The sequence below is a fragment of the Hemicordylus capensis genome, chromosome 3, assembly GCF_027244095.1.
Source record: "Hemicordylus capensis ecotype Gifberg chromosome 3, rHemCap1.1.pri, whole genome shotgun sequence".
Taxonomy (NCBI): Eukaryota; Metazoa; Chordata; class Lepidosauria; order Squamata; family Cordylidae; genus Hemicordylus; species Hemicordylus capensis.
In genome coordinates, this window is record NC_069659.1 from 224,122,966 (window position 1) to 224,150,819 (window position 27,854).

At 41.3% G+C, this 27,854-nt stretch overlaps 1 long non-coding RNA gene across 1 annotated transcript in view; it reads right to left on the reverse strand.

The window, feature by feature from the left end:
- The window catches only part of LOC128348746 (uncharacterized), an 80,792-nt gene extending 56,562 nt beyond the window's left edge, over positions 1-24,230 (reverse strand). Inside the window, exon 1 of the long non-coding RNA XR_008318292.1 lies at positions 24,136-24,230. This is a non-coding gene — a long non-coding RNA (uncharacterized LOC128348746). The remainder of the gene's footprint in view (positions 1-24,135) is intronic.
- Between the last annotated feature and the right edge of the window lie 3,624 nt (positions 24,231-27,854).

Sequence of the window (27,854 nt, forward strand, 5' to 3'; positions counted from 1 at the left end):
TCTGTGGGTAATCCTCTGTGGGTTTCTTTTCTTGTTGAGGGCATAGCCACATTATACTGTAGATAAACTTTTAACTGTGCCAGTAGCAAAACAATTCCCAGGCAGGAGCAAAGTAGTAGCACAGCAAATTCTGTCTGTGACAGAATTCTCAACACTCTCACCAAACTACAATTCCTTAGACTCTTTGGGGAAAGTAATGACCAAGTAGTCTACATTTATTACAGAAGCATAATAATGAGCAACCAAATACTTGCTGGACATGATATGCTCTCAAGGTTGCCATCTTGTCTTATGGAACCCTCATGGCAAGAAATCACTGGATATGGTTGGTGCCTCCTGTATAAGAAAATCTCCTTTTTTGGCTCACTTCTCAGTAATGGCATAGGAGCTTTTATTGATTAGGAGTTTTAGCCTATGGGACATTACTAGTTAATTTTATAAACAAAGAGTCTCCTGTTTAAATTGTTCCTGATGTATATGGTATCTCTGTGACTACACCCCTCCAAATAACACCATTTTATCTTTGTAAGTGTTTTAGAGGCAAGAGGCAAGGCTGAAGTATTCCCAAAAGCTCCCAGTGACATAAGGAGAGTTCTTTGCTTGGATGGATAACCGTAACGGTTGATTGCATTACCCAGAGGCTAAAAGTCACATGACTGTTGATCTAGACATTTGGGTCTATAGATTGCAATCAATGACGAGATGTGGCGATGGAACAAAAAGTATAAAGGAAAAAGAGGTTGAGTGCTTCTAGGCAAAGATAGGGCTCACCTTGCAGCTTTAAATATTCTTTGTTTTCTATAAATAAATCACACTGGATCTCGCTCCCTCTCTGTTCCTTCCACTTCTTAATATACTTGACATATAAATTAGAAAAACAATGTGTGGAAAATAACTTCTTCCCTTTATTAGAGAATAAAAGGGATTTTATTGATATCCATTTCCAAATTTGATTGGCTTGTTTTGTTTTGCTCATTTAAATTTGGGAACATTCCTAATCTAAGCTTTCTAACCAAAGGCCCCCAGCCAACAAGATCTGAGCGCAGAAACAGGACTCTACATACCTCAAAGGTTCATGGATATCCAGATGAACATCCTTATTGCAAAACCCAGATTATTTAACTAGGTAACTCCAAGTAAATGCACCTAAGATTGCAGGCAGAATGTCACACTCCCAGTTGGAACACAGTGGCAGAATTGCTGGGGCACAACAGAAGAGAGTAAATAAATTAAAAAAAATATTGCTGGATTAGACCAAGGCCAACATATGTTTCCAAAAGCAGCTAATTAAATGCCACTGGAAGTTCATATGCTGTCAGGATCATTCAGGGCTTGAAACAGGAATTGCAAGCCCTGCAAAGTGGGTGCCTTTTCTAGTAAGGAACTGTCCTTCCAGACTCCAGCATGGTTCCTCCCGCTTGTTGCAAGAGGTGTTTTTACAAAGAATTAGTCAAGAGATTTGTATTTATTTAAGAAAATATATATCCAATCCTGCCACTCAAAGACAGCTCAAGGCGGCTCACAAGAATTTTAAAACACACTTAATGAATGTGTTGCCACAGGATCATTACAGGACATAGAATGCATGCAAGAAGGAAAGTCACGTTATAATTGAGTCAATCTTCTTGTGTCAATCTGCTAACTTGGCAAAGAGGCACCTTTTAATGTGGTGATTCTTTTCATTAAGCAGGGGCAGAGTAACTGGCCGTATCCACCCCCAGCACAGTACCTCCAGTGACTGTTGCTGGTGTCTATCTTATATTTCTTGTTAGATTGTGAGCCCTTTGGGGACAGGGATCCATCTTATTTATTTATTATTTATCTGTGTAAACTGCTGTGCGCCATTTTTGGAAGGGTGGTATAGAAATCAAATGAATAATAGTTCAGCTTAAATAGAGCTCAATTAATGGAGCCTGTTCTGTAATCAGCTATCAGGGATTGTTTGGACAGGTCTAGCTCAGTCTGTAGCCAATGAGATGGCGGGGGGGGGGGTTTCCTGTGTTTCCTGTTTTTGCTCTCTACCCATGGAGGAAGATACAAATGGTTTCCCAGAAAGAGATCTTGCAATTAGTTCTTAAATCCAGTCCCTGAACCCGAATTAAAGAAAATATTTAAAATGACATTTCCTAAGAAGCCAGAATCCTTCCTGCTGGGAATAACACAAGGTGCAATTTCTACAACGAATTTAACATTTTTTATGTATGCCTCCACGGCGGCTAGAAGTATATATGCACAGAAATGGAAGTCTAGTGAACTGCCTTCAAAAGAAGACTGGCTGATAAAAATTTTGGAATATGCGGAGATGGCAAAACTTACAGCTCTATTGAGAGATCAAAACTTGGAATGTTTTAAAGAAGATTGGAAACCATTTTTGTTGTATCTAAAGAATTACTTTCCTACTATGGACTTGACAGCAGGGTTTGAAATTTAGTATAAATCGCAGGTTGGTTAGATTAATTATGTTTGTAAGGGTTCAAACTTATGTTTTGAATTATTATCATAGCAAGGGTAAACTTTATAGTTGTTGAGTCACGAAGAAATGTGAGCGGGAAGTCCTCCCTTTTTGTGTGCATTTTTAATGAATGATAATATTGTTATTGTTAAAATCAATAAAAATTGAATTTGCAAAAAAAAAAAAAAATCCAGTCCCTGAACCCAGATGAAAACAATGGTCTTTTTACCTAATGTCCAATCGTCAAAATAATACCCCTGCTTAACAAGCAAAAAGGCACCTTTTAAAAAGCGGCGATTCTCTTTATTGAGCAGGGGGAGAGCTACTGGCCCTATCCATTCCCAGCACAGCATCCCTCCAGTGACTGTTGCTGGTGTCAATCTTATACTTTTTTTTAGACTGTGAGCCCTTTGGGGGACAGGGAGCCATTTTATTTATTTATTTATATCTACATAAACTGCTTTGGTTGAAAAGCAGTATATAAATATTATTCATATCAAAATAATTCAACCTCCTTGGACATGATCTCATTTGAGTAATACTGCATGAAATTATCTGGCGTCCAGAACAATGTATCAAATCAACATAAATACCAATAAATGACAGTACTAAAATGAATAAGAGCCATTTAAAATGCATTTTTAATCAAACAAGATAGCTTCACTTTTTCTGCCCTCTCTTACTGCTTTTGTACTAAGTCACTCTCTGGTAGTTCCCTCAGTCTGAGTCTTCCCTTCTCTCAGTCACTGAGTTACTCCTCTTTCTTCCATTCCTCTATCATTCAGTTCCACGGATGTACCCACAGGAGTGACTTGTAGTGCACATGTGCCCCCAACTTCAGCCTTTTAGTTATTGTACACTACCAGTGTTGGCAGTTGCACTGCATTCTCTCCTTGTGCCTCCTGTTTGCTTACACTGCCACCTGCAAAAACCATGCATAGACAAGAGTCAGACATTTTGTTTTCCTCTCTTTCAGTCTATCAGATTCAGCTTGCCAGAGGCAATACATTTTGACCATTCTTTCATCCCTTTTGTTTGGGATCTAATCAGGAGATTCCGGGACTAAAAGGCCTTGTCCATCAATTAAGTCACCAGTGGAGTTGATTCCCCTCCCAGCAACTGTGTTTCTCATTCTGTGAATCTGAGGGATGTCATCTCTTGGTTGTAAAGATAACTTTGGTCCCACACACTTCAACCTGGTTTGGTGAAGTCACATCTCTCTCTCCCCCATTGTTCCTTCTTCTGGTGAACTGCGGCCAGCCTTCTGATTTTGGAAATCTGATATTGCACAGGCCTGGTATTCAAGACCTTCAGTTGTGCTGATGTTGTTGCTGGGTAATTCTGAACTCCAGATGTACATTTTGTGGAGTAACTGAGAGGTTAGTGGTGTCTAACTTTGTCCTTTAGGACAGTGTTTCTCAATGTTTTTGGAGTCTTGGACCGGTACATTCTTTGTGCACAGTTTCCTGAGCTCCCGGCAGGGGCAGGCCCCACTGGCTCGAAACTGTTTTGGGGAGGGGCTTTAATTCCACATTGACCAGCATGGACCGGCACTCAACTCTTCACGGACCGGCTCCGGTCCATGGACCGGCTGATGTGAAACACTGCTTTAGGACATTGTTACTGGCACTCTAGTACACAATATCTCCAAAGGACAGCCAGTTACCACAAATAATTGCTCTCTGAAAAACGGCCAGGTTGACATGTTATCCCAGACATAAATGGGTTTTTCCATATGGGGTAATCACTTATCCCAAACCCATAGTAATGACTGGAGTAAGTGGCTACCCCAGTGTAATTTCTGCTTACAATACTTGCCCAAACGTGCTTGACCATTCTGGGCTGTTGTAGCATATGTGCTGTGGGGTTTAGGTTAGGATTCATTCCAAGTTTATTCAGCACTTGTTCAGGTTTCCTTGGTAACAAATTGATGGTCCATCTACACATGCTGTGTTTGCAAGAAATCTCCAAAATAGCATGGACAAATTTTTCTGTGCCCAAGCCACCTCAGTCTTGAATAACCCCTGACCCTTGCAAAGAAATCTAGGATTCCACATGCCTCATCCCTGCCTTCTGAAAATAACCATATGTATATTTGCTCTCTTGAAGAAAGCTTGTAGAAGAGAGAAGTAGAAGCAGAACTATGGAGTCTGCTTCAATAGTAAGGAGCTAATTCTCCTCCTGGTACGTGCTCTTAATAAGTCCCTACATACAATGATGAATTTCAAGCTGGGTGGACTGTGCTAGCTTTGGTGCCAAGGTAGGAAGATGCTTAGTAGCTCTATGGCCCAAACAAAGGATGCTGCTTGCTGGCTTTGGTGCCAGCATGATGAGTATATAATAAATGTCATATATTTTGTTCTGCAGTTCAGGAAGTTTTCTGATAGTGCATGTGGGGTGAAATGCCAGATTTCCCGAGTACAGGGTGCAGCAGAAAGGTCTGTAGCTCAGTGTAAGAGCACATTCTTTGCCTGCAAAAGGTCCCAGTTTTGATCCCTGGCATCTTCAGGTAAGGCAGGAAAAGATCTCCTTACTTGAAAGCTCGGAGAGCCATTGCCAGGCAGTGTAGCCCATACTGAGCTACAGTAAATGGAACAGTGGTCCGACTTGTATAGGGCAGCATCCCATTACAATGTGTGGGGTGAAAAATTCCTCCAGAATACACACTTCAGTTATCATTTAATGATGTTGATTGAGGGTTAATCTGTCTTAATTTTTCTGTATCTCAGAGATGTTAGTTTAAGTGTGCGTTTGTTTATTTTATTCCCAGTATCTATTAAGAAGTCGCAGAAGAACCTTCATAGTTCATGCAGGGAAGAAATGGATGTGCTCAGGCCACAGTCATGCTACAGTGGACCCTTTGTTCTCCAGAACAGTCACTTCTCCCCCCACCCCAAATCCAGGCTTCATGCAATTTACATTACTGAACATGAAGATAATCTTCTGCATAACAACTGTTTTTCCGGCAGTTGAAAACTGCCGCACTGAACCATATAAAATTGAAATCATTTTTGTTAGGCAATTAAGTCTGTTGCAAAATAAAACTGTGACACACGTCTCATGTTTGCGATAAGCCTGCTACTGAAAATGTACCTGCACATGTGAGCACTTGATGTGGAACTGCGCCACAAAGCACCAGTAGCACAATTGAAGTAGTACCCGACTGATGGAGACAAAGGAAGAGACTCAACAGATGCAAAATGGTACATATTGGAAGGACAGGAAACCCAATGTGTTTTGAGCTATGCTCTGCATAACGGGGGATTCACTTCTTCAAGAAGCTTCAGAAATACAGCATTGCAACTACTACAAAAGGCTTTCTCACACAGTGAGACATAATTTTGAATAGGAGCTTTTTGAATCAAATTCCCCATTGAAGAGTGTAACTTGTAATATATTGAGGCCTTTCACACGACCGGGTGGGTGGAGCGGGTGGGGGGGAGGCTAGGCGCCATTCACCTTCCCCCCAGATGATGAAGTAAATGTCGCTGGGAGCACAAAGCACACTCCCAGACAATCCACCCTGTGCCAAGACAGCCCTCAACGCCGGATATTCCTCAACGCACCACATGACAAGCGTGGGGCATTGGGTGATTCCCCTGGGAGATGGGAGCCTCCCAGGGGACACACAGCCCTGGCAGCTGGATTAAGGGGGCACTTGCTAACAGCCGGGCTACGGAGCTACTTTGGTGGCGCAGCAGCGCTGGGATCTGCGTGGATCACAGTGGTTCTCACAGGCTTGGCTGCTCATGAAAACAGCCTTATGGTGTTTCCTGTTCTTAAAGTTAATTTTGTGCCTATTAATGTTCAGATCTCCAGAAACCACCCAGCAGATGGTTCTTTATAGGGGTTCACAAACGTGCATTCAAAAATGCATCCTACCTTTCAAAAGCTGTCCATATCTTGATAATATTCCTAACCATCCAAGAGCCTGGGAGCTGCAGGTGTATAATCAAAGGAGTCAACTGACATAATTAAAGCAGAACCCCAGATGAGAGCTAGTGTAGTGGTATGAAGAGTTTTGGAGTTAAAACCAGGGATGTGATGAAAAGGTTCCTTTAAGATCCTTTCTACCTGTTCTAGATGGGGTCACACTTCCCCAAAAGGAAAAGGTTCGCAGTTAGGGACTGGGAGTACTTCTGGATTCACACCTCTCCCTGGTTTCTCAGGTTGAGGCAGTGGCCAGGGGTGCTTTCTATCAGCTTTGGCTGATATGCCAGCTGCGCCTGTTTCTCGAGATCAATGACCTCAAAACAGTGGTACATTTGTTGGTAACCTCCAGTCTTGACTTCTGTAATGCACTCTACATGGGGCTGCCTTTGTACGTAGTCCGGAAACTTCAGTTGGTTCAGAATGCAGCTGCCAGGTTGGTCTCTGGGTCATCTCAGAGAGACCACATTACTCTTCTGTTGATGGAGCTACACTGGCTGCCAATAGGTTTCCAGGCGAAATACAAAGTGCTAGTTAAAACGGCTTAGGTCCTGGGTATTTAAGAGAGCGTCTTCTTTGCTATGTGCCCCACCGCCCATTGAGGTCATTTGAGGAGGTCCGTCTCCAGCTTCCACCAACTCGTTTGGTGGCTACACAGAGACGGGCCTTCTCAGCTGCTGCCCCAAGATTGTGGAATGCGCTCCTACTAAGCTACGAGCCTCCCCATCTCTGGCAATTTTTAAGAAACTTTTGAAAACACATCTCTTCAACCAAGCTTTCTCAGCTTTTTAAAACTTGTTTTTAAATTGTTTTGGCTATTTAATTGGTGTTTTATGATGTTTTAATTGTTAATTATTTTATGCAGTTTTATAATTTTTGTTTTAATTGTTAATTGATTTTAATGGTGTTTTAATGTAAACCGCCCTGAGCCTTTTGGAAGGGTGGTATAAAATTTTTAATAATAATAAATAATAAATAAAATAAAATAAGATGATGTGCCAGAAGGCACAACAAGCACAATTCAAATTGCTGGTTATTACCTTTAAAACTCCAAGTGGCTCAGGACTGGGACACCTTAAGGGTCATCCCCTCTTATATGAACCTGCCTGTCCATTGCAGTCTATGAGAGAGGTCCTTCTTTGTGATCCACCCCCATCAGAACTACATTAGATGAGAATGAAGACAAGGAAGTGGTGTTCTGTGGCAGTGGCCAGGAAGTGAAATTCTCCACTTCAGGGAGATTCATCTTGTCTCTTTGATGGTCTTCCACCACCTTTTGAAGACTTTATTCTTCAGACAGGCCTTTGGCCTGAGCCCTGTATGATTATTTTTTTAATCTCCCTCTGGCTTGTTAGATTTCCTTTTATATTCAGTTTTTTGACTGAAAACTAATTGTAATTTTTGTGTCTGTTTTATTTTACAAAGTGCCTTGAGTACTCGATTTAGAGTGGGAAAGCAGTGTAGAAATAAACAAACAACCTGCTACCTTCAAAGGAAAGAGTATGGCCTGAGCAGAGAGCAGTAGGAGGGAACGCTAGAGTGCTCTCAAAATGGAGTCTCTTCCTGTTGTTTATAAAGTCTTAGAGCCGGGTCTCACGATCAGTGAGACCTGGTTTGGGAAGCTCCACGCAGACAATCAGGGTGGGAGCCCTGAGTGGCCGGATCGGCTGCCCACACGATTGCCGGCTCCTGGAAGCACCAGTATGCCCTGCTCGAGCACACAGGGCATACCGGGGAGACCCCCGAACCGGGAGGCTGCTTTTCAGCCTCCGGCCGGGGGTTTACTCATGAGTAACCACGGCATGGAGCCGTGCTGTGGCTACTCACGATTAAAAAAATGGGTTTGTGGAGCGGGCTACTTGAACAGGTTACCCACTCAAGAACCACCGGTCTTGCAGCCGAGCCCGGTGGTTCTCATGATTGTAGAAAATCGGGCTAGCGGAGGCTAGCCCAATTTTCTACAATCATGTGACTAGCCCCATAGTGCTAGAAAGAATACAGGAGGCTGTTAACCCTCAGAAGGAGATAGGGCATTCTGGGTTTTTAAAAAGACATTTAGCCACAAAGCTCACTAGGTGGTGTTGGGCAAGATCCCATCTGTTGAACTACATTCCTTAAGTACTAGCTATCTTGTACATGTGCCTTTTCCAGTTTGTGTGTGTATGTAGCCACAAATAATAGTGGCTGACATCCAGACTAAATTACTCATGAGTAGTCCAACTGAAAACAATGGGACAAGTTAATAATAAAGTTGTCCCATTGTTTTCAGTGGGACTATTCATGAGTAATTTAATCTGGATGTCAGCCAATTATTTTATTGGAGGTGTTTTCATTCATTTTTTTAAAATAACTTTTTATTCAATTTTTCACAACGTAAGATACACACAAAAAGGAAAAAGGAAAGAAAGAAAGAAAGAAAGAAAGAAAGAAAGAAAGAAAGAAAAAGACAAGAGGACTTCCATCTCATCATTAGAACAATTATCAGTTACAATACCCAAGTCTTGCCTGTAATTTAATCATTCTCCCCCTGTTAAATCGTACAAAAGTCAGCTCTAGGGCATTTTAAAAACATTTTTGTTACCACTCAAAAGCCTTAGAGAAATCCATTTTATAATATGTTTTTAGGTAAATAAGAAGAGTGTCCCACTCCCTTTTAAATGCTTCAAATTTATTTCTTAATAATGCTGTTAGCTTTGCCATTTCTGCCAACTCTAACACTTTGAGTATCCAATCCTCTTTACTCAGGCAATGGATGTCTTTCCATTTGTATGCAAATGTCAATCTCGCTGCTGCTGTCAGATACATAAAGAGGATTCACTATTTCCTAGGCAGTGAGCTATTATCAATGCCTAATAGTATTGTTTCTGGGCAATTAGGGAAAGCCATTTTAAACACTTTCTTAAGCTCATTGTATATTAAATCCCAATAGCCTTTAGAACTATTACAAGTCCATCATAAATGTGTATAGGAACCCTCCTCTTTTTCACACTTCCAACATTTGTTTGACATGTTCTTGTACATTAAAGCCAACTTCTTAGGAGTTAGATACCATCTGTACATCATTTTAAGATTATTTTCCTTTAAATTAGAACAAGCATGGTATTTCATGTCTTCTATCCATAGTTTTTCCCATTTCTCCAAGTCTATATTGTAACCAAAATCCTGAGCCCATTTAATCACTGAAGTTTACACTACTTCCGTTCTTGTATCTTCCAATAATAACAGATCATGCATCCTAGAAACTAGTTTGTCTTCCTTGTCACACAACAGTTGTTCATATTCTGACTTTAATTGATTAAGACCCTTTTTACAATCTTGCTTGAATAAGGTGCTAATCTAGTGATACTGAAACCAAGAAATATTCCAATCCTGCATAAGATCTAGTTTTTTAAGTTCGTATTTTGCACCTTGGGGAACAAGCAGTTGTCGATACATAGGCCATGTCTGTTGCATATTTTTCTGTTTTCTAGATATAACTTCCAGTGGAGATACCCAAAGTGGAATTTTTGGTTCTAACACAAGTTTGTTTTTCATCCATCAATATCTTCTTTGTTCATATTTTTAATTAATACCTCTGTCTAATCCTTATTTATATAGAACCCTGCCAAATTCCCATAGGATTCTAAGATTTCCAATAATGTATCAATTGACTCTAAAGGATCTTGTAAAAACAACACTATATCGTCTGCAAAGGCTCTTAGTTTGTATCTTTGTGTCCCTATTGACAATCCTTGTATTTTGGTCTCTTCCCTTATCATCCTGCACATAATTTCCAAAACCAATATAAATAATAATGGAGACAGGGGACAACCTTGTCTAGTACCTTTTTGAATACTAAAATAATCTGTAAGTTCTCCCTTAACCTTAATGTTTGCTTTTTGTTCAGAATATATAGACCCAATTGCCCTTATATAATTTTAGCTCCAAGCTCTACAATTTCCAGGGTTTTCAACATAAATTGCCAGGAGATGTTATCGAAAGCTTTCTCTGCATCCAAAAATAACATAGCCAGTTGTTTATCATTATGCTTTTCGTAATATTCTAATACATTTAAAACAGTTCGCTCATTGTCCTTTATTTGCCTTTTTGGTAGAAATCCAGCCTGATCTTCATGAATTAACTCTACCAAGACCCCCTCCATTCTTTTAGCAAGTATAAAAGCAAATAATTTATAATCATTATTAAGTAAGGAGATTGGTCTATAATTTTTAACCAGAGTTTGATCTTGGCCAGGTTTTGGTATTAACGTAATAGTCACCTGCCTCGATGAATCAGGGAACCAACCCTTCATCATATTTTCATTCATTGTCCATTGTAATGGTTGAGACAATACTTCCCTAAAAGCTTTGTAGTATATAATAGAGAGCCCATCTGGTCCTGGCAATCCCCCCCCCCCCCGCTTTGTTCGCTTAATAGCATCCTTAACTTCTTCATTGGAAATTGGAAGAGTCAATATTTCCCGTTGTTTAGGGTTTAATTTTGATAAATTCCTTAATTGTAAGAATTGTTCTTCTTTATTCATATTAACCTTTCTTTTTTGATAAAACTTATAATGTTTATAAAATTCTCTTTTAATTGCTGACTGTTGATTCATAATACCACTGGACGTACTCAGACTCATTATATAATTCTTTTGCTGTTCAACTCTTAATTTCCAGGCCAGATATTTACCCGGTTTATTTGCCTGTTCAAAAGATTTCTGTTTTAGAAATTTTAAATTTCTTTCCATCTCCTCCGCCATCAACATGTAATATTTCTGTTTTAATACCTTTAATTGTTGTATTAAAGTTTCGTCACCTTTTTTTCCAATTAGTTCCCTTTCCAAGTCCTTAATTTGAATCTGGATTAGGTCCTTGTTCTCTTGTTTCTTTTTTTTTTTTTCCAGTATGCATTTTGTTGAATAAAGAAACCCCTCATCACCACCTTACTTGCATCCAATACTATCTTCATCTGTAGATTGTCCTTTAGGTTTATCTCAAAATATTATTTAAGTTTTTGTAAACCTAATTTCACAATTTTAGAGTGATTCAAAAGGGACTCATTTAATTTCCATTGATAGTTTTTCTTTATTCCAATTTTCCACTTTAGTTCTATAGGATTATGATCAGAAAATATCCTTGGCAATATACCAATATCTTTGATTGTTATCAACACATCTGCATTAGCCCAGATCATATCTATTCTCTCATGTGCATTTTATGTCTATCTGAAAAGAAAGTATACTCCTTAGCATCTGTATTTTTGATTCTCCATATATCATGTCAACCAAAGTACTCAACCATATTAAAAAAGGCTTTTGGTAATTTCCCATCATTTTTTCTCAAGTCTATTGACTCTCTATCAGCCTACGTTGAGACAACTCCATTAAAGTCTCCCATTAATATAATCCGTTGCCTATCTGTCTCTGTTAGTTGCTTTTCCAATTTTCTATAGAAGTCCGCTTTTGCCTCATTAGGGGCATATATGCCCACTACTGTATATTTTAAGTCTCCAACCTTTATTTCTACTATCAAAACTCTTCCATAATCATCTTTATGTATCAATTTTGGCTCTAAAATGTCTTTTATATAAAAGACTACTCCCCTTTTTTTCTTAATATCTAATGTTTCAAATTGCTGGCCAAGTGCTTTGCTTTGTAGGTATTTTCTATCTCTCCTTTTTATATGCACTTCCTGTAAGCAAATCAAGTCTAATTTTCTTTTCTTTAGATCATGGAAAATTGTTTGGCCTTTTGTTTTTATATTTAAACCATTTACATTTAAGGAAAAGAATTTTATTTCCATACTGACTATTTATTTGTTTTGCTAATCCCCCCCCCCCCCGTTATTTATTGCATTGTGTCTTTTGGAGATCCCTTGAGATGAATGTGTTTTCATTCATTTTTTATTTGGCTTTCCTTTAATGACATGAAGGGAAGTAAAGATACGCTTCCTGTCTCTTATTAGAAAAAAATATAATAAGCCTTAGGATTTTTTTTATTTTTTAAAAAAAGGCAATTCCTTGGTGATATATTAGAGAGCACCTCTGCTTTTCCCCAATACTACGAAGGAAGAAGCAAAAGCACTAAAAGATCTGAACTACAGTACATGTGATATTTTGGGGTATTCTTTTAACAAGGAAGGGGTGGAAGTAGATTGGGGTGGGAAGTTTCACAGGTTCCTTACTTTTTATCATTAATGCTATACATTAAACTTCAGTAGCTTTTTGAGAGAATGGATGGTTTCTTGCTTTTCCTTCTACACCCTACAGCTGTGCAGTCTCAAGTTATCTTGTTTTCTCATTTATAAGTGTTGTTAAAGGAAGCTCCCTGGAGATGATGCAGCATACTGAACATGAAAGCTTTTACTGAACTGAATTGCTGGGAAGAAATCTCAATAACTCAGCTTCTTAAAGCTGCAGAGTCGAGCAAACTTACAAAGGAAGAGGAGCATGGGTCCCTCCTGCATGGCGTCCTTTTTCTATTCAGCTAAACTTCAGCATGATACATCTGAAAGATTGCAAGCCATCAGTGTTGAGCTGTAATCCTCACTAGTGAGGATGAATCAGGAGGTGCTAGGTGGCTGTGGATGAACAGGCAAAGAGAGGCTAGGATAGATTAGGAAGGAAAGTCTCTGCCCAATAGCTTTCAAAGGAGGAGAAGGATAATTGATAGACCTAAATAAGGAAGACCTGTGCAGCTCCTGTTATGTATCCGAAAGGCTGTTTCAGATGTCACACGAAGCCCTGATTAGAGCTGGGCTACATGCGATGCTCCTGAATCTTGGGAATGTGTGCTCCCCCTCCAATTCCTATACAAATGTCTACTTTCTATCTATTCTAGAATAATCCACAATTGATGGATTTGGACAACATGAACATCTCAGGTTATAGTAACCTACTTGATTCAAATAACCCAAGATCTGCACACAAGATTTTGTGAGCTACAGCACTTAGGATATTTGAAGCAAGTGGGTTAGAATAAACTTAGATTGGTAGAACTGGACAACATAGCCAACCAATCTCAGTTTATATTAACCTAGACAAGAAGTCTAAGCTAGAAACTCGCACAGGGATGGGAGGGAGAGTGCACATTCCTGAGACTTGGGGACCAAAAATCTCTGACCAAGATTTATAGTTCTCTTAGGCTTGAACTAGACATTATATCTAACATTAATCTAGTAGGAGGGTGTTTGGGGAGAAGTACTAGAGGCGCTCTTACCCCTGGACTTTGGGGCCAAAGTCCAGGACCTCCACATCCCCTGGGGCCCCCCAAATATTCTTTAGTCTGTCCCGGGTGGTGTGGTCACCCGGTGGAGCATGATGATGCTTAATTTGCAAGGGAGGGGCAGCCTCCAAAGGCCTTTAGGTCCAGGCTCCAAAATTACTTAGGTGCAGCTCTGAGAAGTACTGAGTGGCTTAGTACACACAATCATTCGATTTTAATTTTAAAGTCAACATTATTATTCATTTATTGATTGATTGATTATACTGCCTCACCCAGATGGCTCTCGGTAGTTCATATACACTAAAAACACACACACACACAACCAACAACTTATTAAAACAAAATTAAAACCAGTTTAAAATCATTTCAGAACTCACTAAAGGCCTGGCTATAAAGATATGTTTTTAGGGCTGTTTTAAAGGCTGCTATATCCATAAGGAGTGCATTCTAGAGCCCAGGAGCAGCTACAGAAAAGGCCTGATCCTGAGTCGCCACCAGGTTTGCTGGCAGCAGCTGGAGACAGACCTCTCCTGATGACTTTAAAGTCCGATGGGGATCATAGTAAGAGGTGCTCTCCCAGGTAACCCAGTCCTAAGCCATTTAGGGTTTTAAAGGTAATTAGCAGCACTTTGTATTTTGCTTGGAAACATAGCAGCAGCCAGTACAGCTGTTTTAAAATAGGCATAATATTGTCTGATTTAGCATGGTTGTGCAAACTTGTGCCAAGATTATCAATGGTAGTTTGTGTCCCGAGATGAATCTGAGATTCCTGCCTTGGCGTGGATTCACATGATCACACTAATGTCAGTTACCAACTTTAATCCTGGGTTTGAATGATTGTGTGAACCAGGACAAACAAAGTGTGTATTTAGTCCTTCTATTGTCAATTGTCCCCCCATGCCAGACTGTCCTCCCTCCTCAGCCAACCTTCATTCTGCTCCTTTTGCTTAAATGGGCAGGGAATGGATGAGCACCAGTCCTTTCACCGGTCACCTCTCCTTTGTAAATGCTTCAGGCTGGTGTGTAACACAAAATTGGGAATCCTATATTTCTCACTGGAGGAAGGGCAGGACACAAGTGTGACAAGCAAAAGGGGAAATCTGTACCCCAGACCTGTGCAACTTGTGACCCATGAAGCCAAATGCAGCTCACCAACCATGTATTATGGCCCGTCAGGCATTTGATTCTCCCTGTCCTCTCTTGCCACTGTTTTTGCATTCCTAGGTAAGCAAGAAAAACTGAATTGCTGCACTTGACTGATGGGCTATGTTCAGCTTGGTGAGTGATTAATCTTTTTCTTTTGGACATGGATGGGTGTTTACACCCACCACTAAAGAACATGTTCCACAACCAGCACCAGCCCGATCATCGAGCAGTGCATTTATTGCTACAGTTTAGGAGTGGAAATGTTTAGGCCTGTTTTGACATGAAATATGCTGCCCCGGAATCCTCATCTCAGCAGCTCTTACAACAGCAGAAGTGTCAGCATGAGGGAAAGTGTTTCCAAGATAATACTGGACAAATGAGTGGTGCAAAGAGGTGGTTTGCACAATGAGTGGTTACTTTGGGGTGGCACCACACAAGAGAAACCAAACTCGGAAGCCTGCACATATTGTACAGGCCTTGTGCCCTCTTGGAGACCCTTCCCTACCACTAGAGAAGCTGGACGAGATGTGAGTATTTGTCCACAAGTTTGTGGTCACTGCAGAGAAGGTCCTGCTGTGCCAACTTTTGACACTTCAGCAACTGAAATATCTGTGGTATCTTTCCGCCTAGAATCTGAACAGCTACTAGAAGAGCTGATTATAATTTACAATTATAGAGAGAGAATTTGTGATATCTACCTAGTAAAATCTGTAATAAAGGGTGGCAGAAACCCAGATAATTGTGGAACCATGAGACATCCCTGCTGAGCTCTCAGTGAGCATGGCAGCTTAAGCAACAACATCGCACTGCATGATGCTCAAGCACAAGAAACAAATACCACTCTACCCTTTTAGTCTATTCCCTGTAGAGTGAGATCTGAGTGCTCTCCAAGCCGGTGCTTTTGGCAGCTAGTCCAGGACTGCCTCTACTTATGAGGGTGATATTTTCCTTTTGTACAGCAAACATGTCCATCAAAATGAAATAACTCAGCCTCTCCCAAGCTGCAGCTTCTCCCTTTTAATGCCTACTTGTTTTCTTCCCGAGTAGCAAGGCTTGAATGCTCTACCTCCTATAAAAACACTTTTTCTCCAATATTGTATCCATCTTGTTGACAGAATACTTCCTTGCATTTCAAAACACCACTAGTATACTGTATGTATGTAGTTTTGAAATTCTGAAAAATTATACTATTGGGGAGATAGGTTTATGTGACACTCAGAAAATTAATATGCAAATATGAATGGCACACAATGTCAAAATGTGTTTTTTAAATGGTACGAATTTGTGTTTGAAGTGAAGGTTTAAGAAACTCTCTAGTGAGGCATGTGACTTCCAAGTAACCCCCACAGTTAGTAGATACCCCAAAGCTTTAGCGGATGTGTAGATTGTTGCCATAGCAATGCATGCCGTGATGACAGTTCTGCGTTCCTTGGGACAGGTCAAGCATGACTGCTTTTGAGCAGTGCTCTGGACTACTTATATTTCAGATGGGAGCCTCACAGGAGCCTCTTTGGTTTGTAGATTAAACAAAAGAGTATTCTTAAGAGGTTTACTACCAGTCCAACTTAACAATCTGCCATGCACCTATTAATGCCTCAAGCCTCCCATTTGTGGGTATGTGTCTTCTCTTCAAGGAACCTGAGAGCTATAATGTTAGGAATTAAGAAGTGGTGTGAGAGCTGGGAGCAAGGGACTGGAGCTAGGATCACTGGCCTATGCTGAGCTTTTTTGCTTCTGGGATGCCAAGAAAATTTCTTCTCATCACATGGATTGCCACAAGCGGAGGCAACCGATCACACCCCTGGCACCTCTTCACAAACCTAGAAGGGTCGCAAGGCTAGCAGCAGTCCTGGATACTCCCAGAGTTCTTTGCAGGGGAGTAGTTACAATTGAATAAAGCAGCGGAGGGAACATGAATGTTCCTGGGCCCCTGAGGGAGGGGGCCCACCAGCTGGGTGACAACTTGCTCTTTGCACTCCTCCTCATGCCTCCCTGAAGAAGGTGGTAGGAGGCGACAGGAGCACTCTTTGTCCCAGGGCCCACTTCAGCCTTTCAATGCTTTTGGCCCTTTGTGTGGGAATTATTGACTGTATGGCTCAGCCTTACGGTTGGGTTGCCTCAAGATGTGGCTACCAGAGCAGACTAAGTAAGTCATTTTCTTCCATTTTTGGTGGGATCCAAATGACTAGCATGGAGTCCAATATGAGATGGCTAAAAAATAAGGTAGCTAAGGTACAGAGGACTTTCTAAGATGGAAACTAAGCTTTCCATCTTAAAACTTTGCACCAGGATCAGGCTACATGAGGGCATTTTTTTCTTATATAATAAAGCAAATCTTGCCCCCTCTCCCCCACCTTTCACACTTGATTCCTTTAAAAAAAATATCGTTATGAAACACAGGTGAGCAGCATACAATAACTCTTGTTCTATGCAGTAGAATGCACTTAGCACTTGAAGGCACTTAGATTAGAAAATATTACTCTCTTTTAAAAAGCAATACTCATGAGACAGCAAGCACTGCAGCAAGCTCTATTTAGAGCATAACAAAAATGTGCAGGGAGTGTTCCTTTCTGATTTTTTAAGCTCTTACAGGTGCCATCACCTCTAGTGCTTCATCATAGGTCAGCCAAGCTTTTTACTGCAAACCTAATTAATTTATAGATGAACCTCCATGCCTCGGGTCCTTACATAACTCCCCTTGGCCTTATACATCTCTTAAAACAAGTGTACTTTCATCCTAGGCTTGCTCACAGTATTATTTCAAGAATAGATGCTACATGAACAAATCTGCACCTGCGACTCTCACACATCTTCTTCTTGTGACAGATTTAACCCACACAGTAATGTCTCTATCTTTTTTGGTCTTTCTTAATTAACACTTGGTCTTAGACATGTAGTGTGGGTCAGAAGCTGTTCTGAGGTGTCAAATGTTCATGCCCTAGTCATGCTGTGGGATACAGAGATTATGTGGGATACATAATCATTCCTTAGCACCCTCTGCCACAATGTATAGCCTGGCTGACTCCTTGGTTTACCAGGGGGCAATTAAACAGGCAGAGAGATGGCTGTAGACTGTGGGTCCTCCCAAACAGCAATAAATTCAAAGCGCCATCTTACTGACCATGCACTCACTCCTGTAGGCATCTGTGCTCTTTCCTGTTGGGTTCTTACTGTGCCCAAACACTGATCGGAGAACTTGTGCAATTTTCATAGGGCCACCTGCTGGCCAGCGCTTGCATTTTGAGCAGAACCAACAGTTGCCACAAAAGGAGTCTTGAAAAGAGAACAGGTTCTTCTCAGAATGTAAGTCCTGGCCAGCAGGTGGCTCTGCAAACATTGAAGCTATTCACACACACACTGAAAAACGGACTAAGGAAGCCCAGCCCAGTTTCCAGTGCACATGTGTCCTGCTGGGAGCTACGCAGCTTCCAGTGGCGTGGCAGCAAACCCGCTTAGGGAGCCCGCTACTCAGCCCAGGCTTTGGATTTGAGGGTGCCCAAAGAGTCAGGCTAAATGCTTGTGTGTCAGTGCTACATGGCTTTGCACAGCATCTACACACAAGTAGCCTCCTGGCCAGCATCAGGAGACTCCTCATAATGCACCATGCACTCACGCAGTGAATGATGGAAGCTCCGGGGGCCTCCTGCCCCCAAACCTCCCCACTCCCTCCCTGATATTGGCAGAAACCGGCAATCGTCTGGACGGCTGATCCGGTCACCCAGCAATATGGATGGGATCATCTATGGGGGAGGTAAGCTTTTTGTAGCTTCTTCCTCTCACCCTGTCCGATCCCATTCTCCAATTGTGAGAATGGGCACATTGTGTACAGTCTCGGATCGGCACATGGCCAGAGCCATGATCCTGATAGAAAGGAATGGAGACGTCTACACAAGCATGTGTACAGTCAGTAAGATGACACTTTCAGCTTGTGCAGAAGGTTTCAATATCTCAGTGTTTATTGCTGTCAGGAAGGACCCTGTGTATGAATATGACCTTGCTATGAATCTGACCAAGCACAGGCAAGAGCTCATTATCTAGCCTACTCTCTGGTGAACAAAAGAGTAGCCCTGTTGATTCAGGCCCAAGACCCCTCCAGTCTAGCACCCTGTTTCACACAGTGACCACCAGCTGCCTCTGAGAAGATCACAGGCAAGAGGTGATGGCATGCCCTCTCTCTTCTTGCTGCTCCCCTACAACTGGTATTTAGAGGCATCTTGCCTCTCTGGCTGGAGCTGGCCTATAGCCACCAGACTAGTAGCCATTGATAGATCTGTCCTTCATGAATTTGTCTAAGCCCCCTTTAAAGCCATCCAAGCTCTTGGCCATCATCACATCCTGTGGCAGAGAATTCAACAGATTAAGTATGTGCTGTGTGAAAAAGTACTTCCTTTTGTTGGTCCTAAATTGCCCAGGCTTCAGTTTCATGGGATGGCCCCTGGTTCAAGTGTTGTGAGAGAGGGAGAAAATCTTCTCTGTCTACTCTCTCTACATCATGCATAATTTTATATACCTCTGCCATGTCTCCAAGTAGTTACTTCTTTCCCAAACTAAAAAGCCCCCGATGCTGTAGGCCTTGCCACATAAGGAAGGTGCTCCATGGCCTTTTACACACTGCAGGTTTTACCATGAGTTTACTGGGAAGATTTACTGCAAACTTTAAGTTGTCCCAAAAAACAACAACATGAATAGTGGATTTTTAAAAATCTGGCCAATATGTGAACCTACTCCCTCTATTCCGGAGGAGATGCGAGTTAAAGGGCTTTAAAAAGCCCCATGTGAAAAACTTCCAGGCCCCTGATCATCTTGGTTGCCCTCTTCTGCACCTTTTCCAGTTCTACAATGTCCTTCTTAATATACAGTGACCAGAACTGTATGCAGTACCCCAAATGTGGCCACACCATAGATGTGTGTAAGGACCATTATATTAGCATTTTTATTTTCAGCCCCCGTTCCTAATGATCCCTAGCATGGAATTGGCCTTTTTCACAGCTGCTGCACACCGAGTTGGCACTTGCAATGCACTGTCCACCACAACCCAAAGATCTCTCACCTAATCAGTCACTGACAGCTCATTAGTGTATATGTGAAGTTGGAGGGTTTTTTGCCCCAGTATGCTTACATGGAACCTCATTTGCCATTTTGTCACACTCTCCCCCAGTTTGGAGAGATCCTTTTGGAGCTCCTCACAATCTGTTTTGGATCATCTGCAAATTTGGCCACTTCACTGCTTACCCCAACTCCTAGATCATTTATGAACAATTTAAAGAGCACTGGTCCCAGTATAGATGCTTGGGGTATCCCACTTCTTACTTCCCTCTATTGTGAAAACTGTCCATTTATTCTTACCCTGTCTTTCAACCAGTTACAAATCCACAAATGAACCTGCCCCCTTATCCCATGACTGCTAGGTATACTCAAGAGCCTTTGGTGGGGAAACTCACTCAAGATTTTTTTGGAAGTCCAGGTATACTATGTCAACCAGAACACCTCTGTCCACATGCCTGTTGACACTCGCAAACAACTCCAAAAGGTTAGTGAGGCAAGACTTGCCCTTGCAGAAGCCATGCTGGCTCTCCTTTAGCAAGGCTTGTTCTTCTATATATTTAACAATTTTGTCCTTAAGTATGCTTTCCATCAGTTTACCCGGCACAGACGTTAAGCTAACCGGCCTGTAATTTCCAAGATTCCCTCTGGATCTTTTTGAAACTCAGAGTTACATTAGCTATTTTCCAGTCCTCTGATACAGAGCCTGCTTATAGGGATCAGTTATATATTTTTGCTAGGAGCATGACTTGTCCCCTTAGCTAAGCAGGGTCTGCCCTGGTTGCATATGAATGGGAGACTAGAAGTGTGAGCACTGTAAGATATTCCCCTCAGGGGATGGAGCCGCTCTGGGAAAAGCAGAAAGTTTCAAGTTCCCTCCCTGGCTTCTCCAAGATAGGGCTGAGAGAGATTCCTGCCTGCAACCTTGGAGAAGCCGTTGCCAGTCTGTGAAGACAATACTGAGCTAGATAGACCAATGGTCTGACTCAGTATATGGCAGCTTCCTATGTTCCTATAACCAAGGAATGTGGAGCTCCAACATCTAGGGGAACATTCGGAAGAGGAGGATTTCAAAAGCATCCTTACCTCTAGATTTGAGAAGCAGGCCTGGGAAGGAAAGACCATATGGTTCAATTTTCCTGCATGCTGACAACCCACGCCTGCATCCCTTTTAAGTGTGTAAGACCTTGATGTTAATTTTAGTCTAGTTTGAAGGAGTCTATGCCTTTTCAACCCCTGCAGCGACAGCTTTTGCCTACTGCTTCCTCCTGAGCATTTCAAATGCCTGTTCAGCCTTGGATTACAGAAATGCTAACTAAATTGTTCTCTGAACAGGGGACACAATTACAGATGGAAGGTCCCAGGAGGACCATTATATGTCTATGATCAAACTTCCATCTCCCAGTTCCACAATGTTGTTGTTTGTTTTCTTTATTATATTCTGCATCTTTGATTGGGGGGTATTGAAGCTGAGGCTCCAGGATTTAAAATGGCAAGAACAACAAAATGAAGAGATGTTGAAGAGATTCCAGTGGCCTCCTCACAGAGGAACCACCTGCCAGTTTTGACTCTTTTTCTTTCTTTCTGAGATGTGTGTTTCTGGGTAGGGAAGATTGTATCTAGTTAAGGACTGCTAATGAAGCAGTGCAGTCCAGTTTTGGACTTTTGGGGCTGGGCATGGGAAACCCTATTGAAATGGCATTAAAATAGGTTTACCTACCTTGCGTGGTGGTCGGGGTGCTCTTGTGCCTTTAATAGAAACTGAACATGCTGGAATTAAGCAGACCAGCTGTTCTAGGCAAAGGCGCTCTTACCCCTAGACCTTGGGGCCCCACTCCGTGGCCTCTAAGGTCTGGGGGGGCTCCAAATGATAGGGGGAGCCTCCAGCCACCACCCTGTGCCCACCCCACCGTGAGGCCCTGCCACACCAGACCACTGCTTTTCTGTCATTTTAGCCGCCATGTGCATGGCCGGGGTGGGGTGGGGGGTGAGCTGAGACAAGCAGGCCTCCCCCTCCCATGGCAGCAGGCAGAATGGATGCTTGGCCTGTCCATCCGGCCAAGGGGCCCTTGAAAACTGCGAGGTGCTCCAGCACACCTGCTCCTTTGGAATAGATAGTCACAAGGGCAGCGGGAGGCCTCACAGCGGGGGCGGTCCAGGCACTGAAATTACCTAGGTGTGCCACTGTTTCTCGGAACGATCATCTGATAGGACAGCTTCATTTGTGTCCTTTCTCGATGTCAGGTCTGCTGTTAAAGCTAGAAAAGGTGGCCAGTGCAAAAAAGGTGGCAATTCAAGGTTAAAATACCAGCAGAGTCACTGCTCTACTGCATGGTTTTGGGAAAACCAGTTTCCCAGCCTTGGATCCCCTTCTTACACTGAGAGACCTTTCTTTGTAATTATAGGATTAGTGAGATAAAATTATAATATTGTTTTAACACAAGATTTTTAACATAAGAGCTATGGCTGGAAATTGACAGCTCAATAGCGAATACCATACTATATCCATAATTTTACAATAGTTCTAGAAGACTAAATGTACTTACTTGAAATGTGAGATGTAAATGTATTAGACATTAGAGCTGTGTACATACAAAAAAGTCAGATCCAATCTGAATCTGATCTGATTTGACTTTGAAAATATCAGAATTGGATTCTTGGGACCCTGGGGGTGTCGGATATCGGATCAGAGTCAGATTTCTGGTCAGAAATCCAACTTAACATCAGATTATTCCCCATAGAGGTCAATGGGGAAATGGAAAAAATTCTGGAAAAATAAAGGGCTGGGCCTAGGACTTTGAAATTCAGCAGACATGTACAGGATGGATGGACTCTGTGTAGTGAATTTGAAGTGAATTGGACAATCCTGTAATTTTTAATGAGGTGTTCTTGCACAGGAGCACCATTCTGGCAAAGAAAGAATGGTGCTCTTGTACATGAACACTTCATTAAAAAAATCATTAAAATCGCAGGATTGTCTGATTCATTTCAAATTCACAACACAGAGTCCTGTCAACCTGTACCACCATTTGAAACCCAAAGAAAATCCAATTGTTACCCATAGAGGTCAATGGGTAATGGATCAAAATTAAAGAAAAATGCTTAATTTCTTAAATTACTTAAATGCTTCGTTTAATTTTGAAGACCTAGGCCCAGCCCTTTATTTTTCTTGAATTTTGATCCATTTTCCCATTGACCTCTATGGGTAACAATCAGATTTTCTTTGGGTTTCAAATGGTGGTTTCCACCATTTTGTGCTTCCAGCAGTCCAGCATGAATTCCAATATGAATTCCAACATTCCAACATGAATACTGACAATTCTGATCTAATATTAAAGGTAAAGTGTGCTGCCAAGTCAGTGTCAACTCCTGGCAACCACAGAGCCCTGTGGTTGTCTTTGGTAGAATACAGGAGGGGTTTACCATTGCCTCCTCCCGCACAGTATGAGATGATGCCTTTCAGCATCTTCCTATATCGCTGCTGCCCGATAGTCTGGGAAACATACCAGCAGGGATTCGAACCAGCAACCTTTGGCTTGCTAATCAAGTCATTTCCTGACTGTGCCATTAAGATTGGTGACCCAAAATTGGCTGATTTTAAACCAATTTTTAGCCAATTGCAGCAAGGTCAGATCAATTCCGACATTGCCAATCCAAATTTACACAGGTCTATTACACATACATAATCTCAGGATTTGTTGCAGCAGTCCTGTATGGTAGGCCAGTATTAATCACATTTTACAAATAACCTGCCTGAGGCCACTTAGGGAATTCATAGCTGATATAAGATTTAAAGATTTCTTGGTTCATAGCTTAGTCTCTTCACCACTGGACTAAACTTGTTAACTAAACCTTTCTGAGCTAGAAGCAGCTTTTTCAGATACATGAAGTCTTCTCATAAATTCAGAGATGACACATATGGATGCAGATGAAAATATACACTGGTTACACAGTGAGGTGAACAGTCTGAGAAAACCCAAGAGGTATCAGTGGGTGTCACAATTCTATGCAGAACACAATATGAATAAATTCAAAATCCAATCAGAGGAGGTATGACCCGCTCCCACTATGGTCAGATCAGAGCCAAAAACATTACTGCAAATGCAGTTGCAAAATGTCTACTGTTAAACTGAAACCAGCACTTTGTAATACCTATGAGAGAAGCTACTTTTCCGCATGTCTGGCTCTAGCAACAAATTTATTCAGACTCACTACATCTGACGTTGCAGTAGATGTCTTTGTCTTAGTTGACATAAAAGAATCCTGCCTTTATTAGTTAAAAAATTTTTATGGATCCTTATCAAATGCATTCAAATTGCATATCCCCAGAGTACAGAAAGGCACTGAAAGAAATGCTTACCAGATGGTTCCTGTCTTTGCCTCAGATGGAAGTATATTGTTTTCTAGACTAATTTACGTACATCATCTGGCACCTACAGTATGAAAATGTTCCCCCCTCTTCATTCTTAGGCATGGTTGGGGAAATGGATATTTCTCACAGGGCTTCTTTTGACTAGTGCTTCTTGAATGTGCGTAGATAGCATGATGACTGCTCATGTCTTGATATATAGAAAAACCAACCAGCTTGCATTTTGCAAGTATACAGTAGCTATTCACGAGAAACCCTGCAGGATTTATTCAAATGTGATTTTGAATACCACATTGCTTTGTGCTGCAGTGCTGTCCACTCCAGCACATAATAGAGAGAAGATTTCTCTAGCAATTATATTTGGGGCTATATTGTGTACCCAAGTTTAGTTTTCTGGATGGTGTGGAAAAACTTCAATTATTTTGAAGTACATTTTATGTTCTCCATTTCACAGGAGAAATGAGCAAATGCTCCAGTTCAGAGTGGGAGTACTTTAATCATTCTGACATACCATTTATCTGAGAGAGGGATGTACACATGCATTTTCAGATTTTTAATAAGTAATTTAGTAATTTTACTTACTTACTTGGTTAATATCCTGTCATTCCATTGGCATATTCAAGGCAGTTAACAAAAATCACCATTGCACAAAAAGGTTACAAATGCTCGGTACAAAATCATAGCAAACATAAGAGTAATCATATGGACGTTGATGGACACTTAGAAGGTGGGTTTGGCTACTGTCAGTTAAAGGTCTTTCAGTGGCAGCAGCTGTGATGGACTGTGCATGTACCAAATTTTAGTTTTCTGAGTCATTTGGAAGTACTGTAATAGTCATGATTCCTCCATGAATGAACGTCAATCACTGTGTGTTGTTCACGTGGGACTGGAGAGACCTGAGTTCCAATCCCCATTCAGCCATGAAATTCACTAGGTGACTCTGGGCTGGTCGCTTATCTTTCAAGCTAACCTATCTCACAGGTTTGTTGTGAAGATAAACACAAACTCTGCTCTGGGCTCTTTGGACGAAGAGCAGAATGTAAATATACAAATAAATAAAAATAAAGTATCTTGATATATCTTGAGGTCATTCACACAATCAAAAACTGTTCTGCCTGGGTTTGAGAGCTCTGTGTGCTCCTAGTTTTTTGTTGTGTGGAAGCAAGATCAGAGGAAAACCTGGGTAGCCTTTCCTCTGACCTTGCTTCCACACAATCACTTCTACCCAGGTTTTCCTCCGACCTTGCTTCCACACAACCCAAAACTGGGAGCACACACAGCTCCCAAACCCAGGCAGAACAGTTTTTGAATGACCTCATAATATGATTGCTGTCTTCATGAAGTAAGGAAACATCACTTGATACATAAAATAGCTGGTGGTTTTCTACAGCTCGTGAATTAAAGAACTTCCCTGCCAAATTTATGAACTCAGCCACGTTTCTTCTTAGTTCATGAAACTGGAAATACCAGACAGCATTGCCTTTGCCTAATTTTCACCAGTTCATGCCATTTTGCTGCAATGGCAGCTTCAGGGAGTCATAGCCTGGGGGAAGGGGTTATTTTAGACATGAAAATGGTTCAGGATTAAAGGGTTAAAGCCTTCTCTCTGTTTTTGCACTGTAGTCCCTGTCCAGGTCAGGTTCCTGTGTGGCTGCTATTTTAAAATAACACATCTACTCAACTTACAAAATGACAAGTTTAGTGTCACATTTTGGTTTGGCTCAAATCTATTCCTAATGTATGGAATGCCTAATTAAGAAAATTTAACCATTAGGATTGGTGGGGTGGGCGGACTGCCTGATTCATTGAAAAGTGTGACTTATTCTGAGAATGACGTAAAGGCACCACTAAATTAATAGAATAATGTAAAGGCATTCCATTAACTCATAAACAGAAATATTCAAGCAATTTTGTGAAGCTAGTGGAACAGATATAGAACCTGTTTTATAGCTGCTTCCCTCATACAAAGAAAAATTAAGTAGATTTAACTAAAGAGCTATTCAGCAACAACTCCACTTTCTTCTCCTCTTTTTCCTCCCTCTTCCTTTCTGACTCCATCCCCCACACTCTCTACAGGATCCCTACTGGGACAAACTTCTCAACAACACAACATAAAACATTACTAGATAGACTAAACCGGAATCCTGTGAGTCAACCCTTCCCCTGTATTAAACTGCAATGAAACTCTACTAATACGTTGTGAAATTATTTATGTATTGTCTTATTTCTATAGCGCTTTTTGTTAAAATAATCCCAAAGCAGTTTACAATATAATTAAAATAATGCACAAGTAAAATACAAAAAGTACAGATATTAAATACAAATATAAAAAAATAATATATCACTATTTAAAAGTTTAAAAACCAATATACAACAGTAACACAAAGAACACAAAGCAGCAGCAGTAAAAACAGTACTCTCATATAAAAGCCTGGGTGAAGAGCCACATTATGTGACCTCAGCACCAAGCCAAGACTCCCTTGATCATACACGAAACTACAGCCATGCAGCAAGCCCACCCCAAGGAATGCTCACATCAATCCTGGGCCTAGTGGACCATTACAACTCACAGCCAAAACACCACCCTCTATGTTGAAGGAGGAGGAGGAGACAATTTAAACAAGAATGAGAACCCCTCCCACCAATCCTCACCCTGCCCTCTCCCCACACCTGAAGCAATCATAGACACCCCCACAGACAACCCACAGATGGCCCCCCACACACACCTTAAACAAGCCATTGCCAGCAATCCTGACCACACATATCCAAATAGCCAAACTTGAGGAAAAAGCCATTCTGGGTAGCTGGTCTTAAAGTCCTTCCAAACAGGCTATCGCTGTTACACCAGGCCGCTGCTGCTAACTGTCTCTTAACTCTCTGTGTTAGTTAGCCCATGTTGTCAAACCTGTAGGGAATATCCAAATATATTATCCACAAGTTATCGACACTGTATAAATAGATTAATGTACTGGCTTAAGGAGGGCTGGTAATCTGTTAATAAAGCTAGAGAACGTTTTATTAATACAAATTATGATTAATAGACATGCAAAGAAATTCATATGTAAGAGAGCTGGTGAAGTATAGTAGTTGAGGGTGAGTTTGAGCTGCGAGATCCCCAGTTCAAAGTTCAGCCATTAATTCACTCGGGTGCTGTAAACAAGCCGTGATCTCAGACTCCGACTCCTTCTCTCCCATTTGCAATATGCATCTAATGATACTGTCTACTTTACAGGGTGTTGTATGGATAACTGAGATAATGTACATGAAAAGCTTTGGACACTAAAGTGCTCTAGATATGCTAAGTGTTGATATGATCTTATAGAACAAATCATTCTGAGCAAACATTCCATTTCCCATGAAAGAGGTGAAATGCTTCCTATTACACTTCCATTTAAAACCTACTTGGATTCATATAATTAATCTCTACGTCAAAGAAAATTGCTCTTTGCTTCTTTTTAACCGGTGTTTCTTTCTGCTTTTATCTTACAACACTTCTCTGTGATGTTTCTAAGGTAGGATATAATGAAAGCCGTTCCTGTTACACCATGAATCATGTTTATTCCTGCTGTTCTTGAGTAGTTGACCTCTGTGGGTCTTCTGCAGTGGAGCTGTCCAGAGCCCTGGCACCTCAACACACCAAAGACACGCCATATGATGGTGTGTGACAGCAATGCCAGTTCCAGGGCTGAATCCTGCCTCAATCACAGGGA